Genomic DNA, 9,883 nt, shown 5'->3' on the forward strand with positions numbered 1-9,883 from the left:
CACATGTCAGAGAGAACGGTGCTTCTCCAGTATCAGAAGCACGTACTTTATTTGACATCGTATTCTGCATCAAAGCTTGATTACTTCTGCAAGATGCCGGATAATACAGTGACTATGCAATCCACTATGTAGTTTCCTAACAGTAACAGGGGAATCACGGTGCCCAAGAGTAGAAAATGTCTAGACAGAATGGGAAGCACTGCACTGACAGACCCCATTTCAGGACATGAAGCTTGAATCCATCAATATTACTATCTGTGCTTCAGCAGCGTTCCTTGTGGGACCCAAATAGGATCAGACAAGAGCCTTTTGACACGCTTGTACCTTCATCTGAAATTGCAGTAATTCTACTCAGACAGTGCATATCTCCGCTGCTGAGCCTAACTGAACCCCATCTGCCTCACACAGAGTCAATTCAGGCGTCTTTTCTTTTGTGGCCTTAATTCCACTTGAATAATTTGGAGTCATGTATTTTTCTAGGCATTTCCAGGGGCCAGATAAATGCACCCTGTGAGCCGAGTTTAGCGCATCGAGTTATCAGGGAGGACCGTGACTGGCAATCAACACCGCATTTCAGGGGTCTCTGGTCCTCCTTCCCAGAACGCCTCCGTGGGGCGCCGACAAAGGCAGCGCAGCCCCGGGCAGTCCCGCGGGGAAGGGCGGGCTGCGGGAGCGGCGGCCGCCAGGCCTTCCCCTCCCCTCGGCTGCGGGGCGCTCCTGCGGAGGGGCCGCCGCGGGGCGGGAAGCGCACACGGGTCCCCAAGGGGAAAGGACGCGATCCCGGTGACTCCCGGGGCGCGGGGAGCGGAGGCAGCAGGGGTCACCCGCCGGGGACAGGCAGCGCCCGGCCCCCCCTCAGCCACCGCCGCCCCAGGGACCGCCCCGCGGCCGGCGGGCGGCGGCGGTGATTGACAGGCGGCGCGGCCCACCCGGAGGGCGGAGGCGGCGGAGGCCGCCAATCAGGGACGGCGGGCGGGCGCCGAGCGGCGGGGGGGGCGGGGCGCGGGCTGGGCGTGTGCCGCGGCCGCCGGCGGGGCGCGCTCCCGCTCCGCTCCCGTTCTGCTCCCGCTCTTCCCGCACGCACATTGTCCGGGCGCGGCGGCGGCACAGCGCCCCGGCGCCCCGTGCCAATGCGGGGCGGGCGCGGCACGCCGGGGGCGCCTCCACCACCGCGGTGGAAACTTCCCCTCGCCGCCGGGCCGACGCGCGGCTGAAACCCCCGGCGGGGAGGAGCGGAGCGGGGTTTCGCCCGCCTGGGGGTGCGCCTCGTCTAGTTTGGGGTTTTTTCCTACGTTGGAAGGGCAAAAGCGAATAATACTGTTGCCCGGCTTTAAACTTCCGCGCCGCGCTCTCCGGGACGCGCATCCCGCCCGGCGGGGCGGACGAGCCGGTGAGTGACCGCCTGGAGCGGACTGGCGTTGGGTCGCGGTGGGTGGGACGCGCAGGGGCAGCGCCCACCGGCTCGGCGGGGACGGGTCGGCAGCGCGGGCGCCACCTGTTAGCGGGGCTGTTCCCCCGCCGCCAAGTTCGTACCCCCGCTGTGCTGGGGCTGCCCCCGCCGTGCCCGGGGCGGCGGTGAAAAGGGACGGACCCTCGGCCCGGTGGGCGGCGGCGGGGCCCGGCGTGTTGGGGGCGGTGGCGGCCACCCACCTGCTCGCCTGGCCGCGCCATGACTCTACTGCCTGGGCGCTGCCTGCCGACCGGAGCCCCGGCAGGCCGCCGGGGTGGGAGGGTGGTGGGGTGCCACCAGCCTCTGTATCCCCTTTGCCCTCCATTCTCTCTGCCCTCCATCCCCTGCCCTCCTGCTGCTCGCTCTGTGTACTCCTCCTGCCTTCTCCCTCCCAAGCTCCAGCCCTTTTTCCTTCCCCCCCCCCCTTGCTGTCCCGCTCCTCTCCGTATCCCTTAGCTGCAGCTGTGTTCACCTCCTCTTCTTCGCACCCCCAGTTTGCAGCCCGCTGCACCCGTCTTCCCTCATCCCCTTGCATGCTTCACACTGCTCGTGTGATGCTTCAAAGGGGGAGCACCGGACTCCCCACTCACTCTTTGCCAAAATAGGTACCTGCTGGGCGCTGACACCCCCAGGCAGACCAGCTCCATGGCGGTGCCAGGGGTCGCCAGGCCCGGAGCGAGGCGCGGAGGGGGCAGGCAGGTGGCGGAGGCGCAGGTATTTGTGTGTATCTGTGAGCAAATGAGTGAGTGAGGTCGCCCGTTCTGCGAGCATACGGCTCTGCGGAGCTGGTGACACCTCCCTCCCTCCTAGGGACGCTCACCGCCGGGGCTCTGCGGCGTGCCGAGGCTGCCTGTGCCCTGCTACCCTGCAAAGGGTGTCGCGGCGTCTGGGGCTGCGGCGTCCTCAGCAAGTGAAGGTGCATCTGATGGCTCCCTTGGCCTATAGAGGTCCTGACTGGGGATGTGTTTGAAATTGCCTCAAGCAGTGGAGCGTGCCTGGAGACAAAAGAGATGATGAGAAGTCAGAGTGGACTGTCGAACTCTGGAGCTGCCGGAGAAATGCTTAGGATGTGCTGGATAAATGCTTAGGACAGCTGGAAACAGGACTGTGCAGCAGGAATGGCTTGTTAAGCCATTGAATGGCAAGTCAAGCCATTGATTATTTCAGTGTCCTAAGTTGGATGGTCATATCTCTTTAGCCTGTGATGAGCAAGTTGCTACTGAGTAGGTCTTTGAAATACAGAGAGGTAGGAACTCCTGGTGAGGCTGTATAATGAGGTACTTGAGTCTGGTTGGCATGGGTAGGACATGCAGCTTGGAGCAGGAACTGGTTTTGATGCACATGAGGTTTGGTGTGGGCTCAGCTAAAGAGTTGCTGTAGTCAGAATTGCTGATGTGTTTATCTTTCACAGCCCTGAAGTATTTTAATTCTACAGCTGATTTGTGTGATTTTTCCCAAGTGTTTTTAGGATGGCCGTGACTGAATCCATGTGTATCCCCCTTCTGTGTGTCTGGTCCTCTCCTTCTTGTAAAACGTTTTTCCTGAGTGATTAATAATGTGCCAACTGCTTCATTTCAGCACTGGGGAAGCTGATGCTGATTGATTTCCTTGTTCAGTCTTCTCAGTGGGTCTGGAAGCTGATGGGTGTTATCACTGCAGAAAAATCTGCTTTTGGGTGGGAACTGTCAGCATGTCTTTTTTTTATCTCAGTGAACCTCTTACTTATTTTAATTAAAAAGAGATGAAGTATGCGTGGTAATACCCTTCATGTTTACACAAAAATGATCTTGTAATTAGCAATAATTATCTCAGTTTGGGATATTGCTGAGATATTTAAACAGGACTTGTGACCCAAGGGGCACTTTTCCGGCCCCAGGGAGTTGCCCTTGTTGTGGTTCTCTCCTGTGGCGAGTTTGATTCTTGGCTGCTGCCAGTGGTAAAGGTAGAACAGCAGTGGGAGTAGCCTCGTGTTCCTCTGATGTCAGCCTAGAAAGCCATGGCCACAGCTTCCTTATTGAGCCTGGTTCTGCTTCCCAGGGCTCCCTGGCAGCCTTGCCAACATGTGTGTGGAGATGGTCTGCCTTTGATGGCTTTCACCCCACAGTCTGAGGATTCTCAAGGGGACCTTGCTGTTGTCTTGGGGGAGGGAGGATAAAAACAGGCTGAAAAACTGCCAGTCGTCCCTTTCTTTCCCCCTGGTTTTCCCAGGGAGGTTTGGAGAAGGCTGCTGATCATGTGGGAAACTTTTCCCTGTCAGAGTAGAGATCCTGGGGCATCCTTGTTCATCTTTCATCCCTTTAAGAGGAGCAAACCTCAATTTAAACATAAACGTTTGCTTCCAGGCTGGATATGGCTCCCACTGCCTTCCCTCCTGCTACCAGTGCACCTCAAATTTACTTTTCTATTAAGTGCCCTTGGAGCTCACCAGGTTTTCTTGGGGTGAAAAAAAACTTTATGGAGTAGCAAAGTTGAATATTGGAAAAACATTCAACAAAATAAAATCAAGACAAAAAGTACTGCCTATAGAGAGTGGTTCCTTGTGGGAGGGTGATGATTCTCTTCTGTCTCTCAAGATGAGTTATACAGTATACTGCAATTTTGTCAGTCTAGGAAAAGCAAAATGGTTGTGCTTCAAGTAATCTTTGATTGTAATTTATTCCCAGCTTTCTATTTTAACATTTTTGAACTGTAAACTTAGAACCAGAGCTTATTAAGCAGCAGATAAAAATGTTGAATGTATTTGAATTTTACTTGTATTAATCTAATAATATATTTATGACATGATATTTGATCAGCTCTATACCTGGCTGAAGACCACAAAAGAGTGTTAATCAAACAAATTATTTGACAAATGTGGATGAGATTAAATAAATTATCTGTTTGCCAACTGCCATTCAACTGATCTGCCATGACATGTTTCTCATTCTCTTATCTTTCCCTTCCAGTTTTCATTCAATTTTTGCATGGTTTATCTTTTCCTGAACTTTCCCAGGTATCTGTTTCATTTATCTCTTTTGTGTTATGGTTTTCCTTCCATTCTTCTGCCTCTTTCTTGAATCTCTCTTTCCATGCTTTTTGAGTCTAATTTAGCCTTTTTTCCTCTTTTTCTCTACCTTCCTACTGGAGTTTTGTATTGAGCGCTTTATAGCCAGCTCAACTAAATCTGGTATGTGTTTAAACCCATAAAAACCCAGATTGTGTGTGAGTATGAAGATGTTTGCTTGGTGGTAATGCTTCTCTCCTTCTCCCCATGTTTTCTGGCTGTTGGAGGAAGGGTATTCCTGCAGTTCTGGAAGTTTTCCCGAGCTCTCATTTTTGCTTATGTTCTCCTTATGCCTCTTTCAAAAATGAATTTGACTTTGTACCTTAAGAAAGCAACCAGAATCAAATGGCAGCCCTTGTGTTGTTCCCTGGTTGTGTATCTTTATGCAACCTGCTCCATCTGCTGTGTGACCAAACTCAGCCTTCCTGCCAGGCAGTTTTGCTTTCCTCCTGGCATCATCCTTCCTCCCCACTGGGTTTACAGCCAGGAGGTGTCTTTCAGTAGGGCAAAAAGAATGAGTGCTCTAGACATTTTCTGGTTTACCTCTTACTTGAAGAGTCTGTATGAAATTCAGGTTGATGAGGGTAGGTGGCAAGAGGTGAACAGGTCATTGTGCAAGTTATAGTGCATGACCGAGCAGCCACAGTATTCAACTTTGATTGCATATTCAGAAATGAAAGTGTCTTAAAAATTATATTTCTGTTGTAAAGAAGACTTGGTTTGTTTGTTTGGTTTTTTGGTTTTGTTTTTTTTTTTACCCCTGGATGAAATCTGGGGGTGGGGAGGATAATTCAAAACCTATGAAAGCAATAGAAAACCTTATCTTTCAGGGGAAGAAACTTGCTCTGCCTCGGCAATAAAGCTCAGGCAGTCCTGAGGGGTGTGATGGGAGTGCTCAGCGTGCGTGATTCGCCTCCGCTGATGGTTGCAGTGATGCTGCAGCACTGCATGAGCTAAGCTGTGTATGTCATAGCTGTCTGCTTGAAGTACTGGGAGTTATGCCATGATGCCCCCTTGTACCCTGAAGGAAAGGTCTGTACCTTACTGAAGTGAACAGTTCCACCTCTCCTCTGTTGTCGGAGGGGGTTCCGGTAACACTGGGGTGTGCTGATACAGGGAGCAATTCAGGGAGCACAGCAGAATTGTTGCAAAGCAGAATTGATGGGAGAGCATGGAGCCAAGAGGAATATTCTTTTGCAGTTAATTATTTTCTGCAGGGAGAGAGAGAAGCTGATGATGTTTGGTTTATAATTACAGATATCCAGAGGTAAATACTTCAGGATGATCCGGTTTATTCTGTGTGTTGCTACTGATTTCTCTATCATGTGGGACCGCACTGTTTAACGACAGGTTCAGTAAAACTAAAACTCCGTTATCAACTTCTCCTCAGTGGGATGTGGCTCTATAGCTTCTTGTGTGTGGTGCTAACTGACGTGAATGCCTACAGAGGGAATAGTCTTTCCATGCTCACTGTCTTAGGGCATGACTTGTCTGGTGCCCATCTGACAGTAATGTGGGCTCTTGGAACAGCTGAACTCTGTGCTGAAAGATGATTTTGTGGTTAAAGCCACAGGATTGTGAACTGGGGAGTCCTGACCCCCATCTGTCCTTGGCTAAGCTGGTTGCTTATCTCACTGGACTTTTCTTTAGGAGAGATACTGACTTAGGAGATAACCAGCAAATATCCAGCCTATCTGCTAAAGGGGTAGGATGCCCTGGGTGAGGTACTCTGATAAGGCAGAGGCAGTGGCAGCCCAGGTACTTATATACTGCGGTGCTGTGGGCCAAACTTTAAGAGGATTTTTCCTTTTGCATAGCTAAATCCATTATAGATCAGAGTGCTTGTGTGCAAGTTAAATTCAGGAGCTGGTGGAGCTGAGTTTAAATGTGTGTGTGTGTGGGAGCAATAACTTGACGAATACAAAAAAGAGACATTGCTGCAATGTCTCTGGGAAGATGCCTGTATATCTTTGGCTTGTTTAGCATCCTTGAGAGAACAGCAGATGTGAGGGAGAAGCTGTGGCCTGTGAAATGAAGAGGATGTCATGTTCTTGCTGGGAGAAGAGGAGCAAGATCTAAAAATCCAGGTAGTAGGAGTGAAATGAGGGATGCAGGTGTGCCCAGTGGGGGCTGCTCCAGGCTTCCCTGTTCTCCCTAGGTAAGGCTCTGCAGAGAGAGGGAAGCAAGGAGGAGATCAGTGGAAAAAGACGTTGTGGAGGCTGCTGTTTTGCAGAGTGATGCGTTGGCTCTCCTGCTGGTCAGGGCTGAACTGAGGCATGGCTGGCTGGCAGTGAAAGTTTGTGGGGCCATATTCCCTGAGTAAGACAAACCAGTGAAAGATCTCCCAAGAGTCTAGCCAGAAAGTGCTTGTGCCTGAGGCAAGCTAGGATCTTGTTCAGAGGCTTGCTGAGAAGTGAGCTCTCTTCATCAGCAGTTTTTTGGGGTAACAGGCAGCCGTTGTGTCAGCCTGCTCCGACACTGTGCTATCTCCAGCAGTTCTGTGGCTTACATCCAGCTCTATTCAGCCTGCTTCAAACTATGTGTATAGAATAAGCTTGAATATATAAATTTGGAGCCTGCAAATGATGGATTCCATCCCACCCCAGATAGCCAGAGCAGTATTCCTGGTGTGGCACTAGGTCCTCTGTTTCTGTAGTGATTGTAGCAACCATGCTCCTTCCCTGCTGATGGCTTTGCATTGGATATCACAGGCTTAATATTATGTGAAGGACTGAAATTCATTCTCCAGGAAAAGGCTGGGCTTGAGAAACCAGGCTTTTGGTTGGTATGATAAATAGAGAAAACAGTAGTTGACTATGTTAAGTAAATAAATCATCCCTGTTTCTTGTATGGGATTGATCCTGCCTTATGTGTATGCTAATTATGTGATTAATTTTTTTCATTGTCTCCTCTTGGATCTCTGTAGAGGCAATGGCTCCTTTTGGGTCCCACTCCGTTAAACTCCTGCTGTGAACAGCACAACTCTGCTTTGTAGAATGCCAACCTAGCAAATGCTGGTGAAAGCAGGAGGTACCTCCTGCCTGGTGTGTGCATGCACACCCCTGTTTTTCCCCCCTTGTGTGCAGAAGATGAATACATAACCTTACGATATAACCTTGGTCATGCAAGATTTCTCCCGGCCTTTTCCTAATTTGCATAATATTGTAAGAGGCCAGTTGGCTTTTTCTGGAGGGCTTGTCCCACTTTTCACACAGGCAGCCTTGGGCAAGTGGTCTGCTCCCTGACCTGCTTTGACAAGCATGTGGTGGCTTCTTGTTCAGCTGATGTGGGAGGCCAGGTAAGGATAAGTGCTGGGGGCTGGGCAGGGGGAGGACTTCCCTGTGCTGGTTGGTGGTGTTGCCTCCCATCTGGCCATCAGCATAGCTGCTGGTGGATGAGGAGATGCACGCAAATCCCTGCTTCACTTTCTGCTTCATTGTTCTCCTGGGATGTGTGGTGGCTGTACTGACGTCTTAGTCTGCTCTCTCTTCCTAGGGGTACAGCTGCATGTCCTCCATTCTGCGGTACTCGGTTGCAGCTGATGGCTATGTAGCTATTCTGGTGGTCTCTATAATTTACAAATATCAAGGCATTGATTCTCAAAACATATGCACTGGAAAGAAATTACTACTATGACCATGGTGGAGGTAGGAAACAGGTGTGAGGGGATTTTTAGACCTGGAAAGGTGCTTCAGCCTCTGCTTTTCCACAGAAATAAGGCTATGTACTGGTGTCATAGTACTGGCTCATAGTCATAGGGACATGTGCAGGGTCTCACCAGGTCTGTGGCAAAGCAGGGAGGTAGATGGATGAGGGTGGAAATCTCTGATTCATGAGCAAATTATAGTCATCTGATCCCCACAGTTACTGCACCTGATTATCAGGGGGCTGACAAGATGTCCTCTGCTTTACATTCCTTCTACAATGAATGCATTAATTCATGTTCAGTAGACATCACTTTATACCTCTGCTGTTCCTCTGTGGTATGTATCTCAAGCAGCCACCCTTTTACAGTCTATGAAGTGTCCAGGCTTGGCTGCCCCTCATATCTGCTAGAAAGTATCTACCTTTCATAGATACAAGTATCTACTAGTGCCTGTAGCTGGGGCACACGCTGGGTGGGGAGAGGAGAGACATTATTACAGCCCTTTGTTTTTCAGCTGGGAACTGGGGAATGAAAATTCATGTTAACAGGAGGAGCTTAGAGCAGAGCTGAGAACAGAAATTGTCCTAGTCTGGCACTTTGACTGCAAGGTCAGCTTCCTATTTCCTTTGGTAACTGATGAGCATCAAAAGATTCAGCACCCAGCTGTTGATGTGTTGCTAATCTGATTTTCTGATGAGAGAAATGCTTTCTTATCACAATGAACCCCGAGAAGGTGGGGGTTCGTTTCCTTTTATCATTTCAAGCAAGGCTGTCTTGGCTGTTATTTTAATATTTTAGGTGTCTGGTCTTAGAAGTGATGTGAGTGGAGGGCTGGGATGGCAGTCCTTTGCATGTCAATCTTCCAGGCTGTAAGTGGCGTTTGTGTCCGGAGAAATGGATAGACATCCCCTGTTAAAACTGAGTGTCTTGTTATGAGTTGGGAAAACATTAAGTAGATTTGGTCATTGAATAGAAATGTTGGAGGCCTCTGGATGGGGATTATTTTAAAAAATCAAAGGGCTTTAGGATCATAGTTTGTGTTGGTGGGAGATGATTGAAAAATGAGCAATCTCCCTATTGGTCATCTGCACCACTTTTTTTTCCCCACTTTTTGTGGAAAGATCTAAAAATAGATGCAGTTAATTGACCAAGTTTTTGAGGTTAAAAATAAAACAAACTTCCCAAGGGGAAGAAAAAAAAAGGTGTGTTTCTTCAAGAAGTGAAAACCCTCTACTTTTTTTTTCCCAAAGCAGTTTCTGAGGCACCTAATCTAATCTTTCCAAACAATTCTCTGGCAGTCAGGGCTCACATGTTTTTAAAAAACAGTGTAGAAAGGAATGTATCGTGACAGGTTAATTTATTGCTGAAATATGCTCACCTCTGGGATAATTCAGAGCATCCGTGGAGTGGATGATAAACCTGTTCAGAATGGGAGGTGAGCAAAGGGAAGCTGCTGAGATGAAACTGCCTATGCAGAGGTGTAATTCCTGGAATTTAGGTTTGCCTTCCTCCTTTGATTGTGATGGGGCTGTAGCCTGTTGAGATATTCTAAAAAGGGCAGATGTTGCTGAGTCCTTGCTGTGGCCATAAGGGAGGCTTTGGTGGTGATTCTCTGAGGAAGGTGGTAGGAAGAGCCTCTGGTACTAGCCATCTTTAGAGATGAAATGGGGGAGGATTACAGCCTACAAGGTACAGGTCCCTGGCTGGGATTTGTAAAAGCCCAGGGCAGCTAGTTGGATTCTGT

At 49.7% G+C, this 9,883-nt stretch overlaps 1 protein-coding gene across 2 annotated transcripts in view; it reads left to right on the forward strand.

Moving 5' to 3' along the window:
• Positions 1-1,035: 1,035 nt before the first annotated feature.
• HRAS (HRas proto-oncogene, GTPase) overlaps positions 1,036-9,883 on the forward strand; it is a 40,595-nt gene continuing 31,747 nt past the window's right edge. For both annotated transcript variants that reach the window (XM_062494176.1, XM_062494175.1), the window contains exon 1: positions 1,036-1,390. The gene's annotated coding sequence lies outside the window, so the exon portion shown is untranslated. The remainder of the gene's footprint in view (positions 1,391-9,883) is intronic.

The sequence above is a fragment of the Cinclus cinclus genome, chromosome 6 (genome assembly GCF_963662255.1).
Source record: "Cinclus cinclus chromosome 6, bCinCin1.1, whole genome shotgun sequence".
In the NCBI taxonomy this organism is placed as follows: domain Eukaryota; kingdom Metazoa; phylum Chordata; class Aves; order Passeriformes; family Cinclidae; genus Cinclus; species Cinclus cinclus.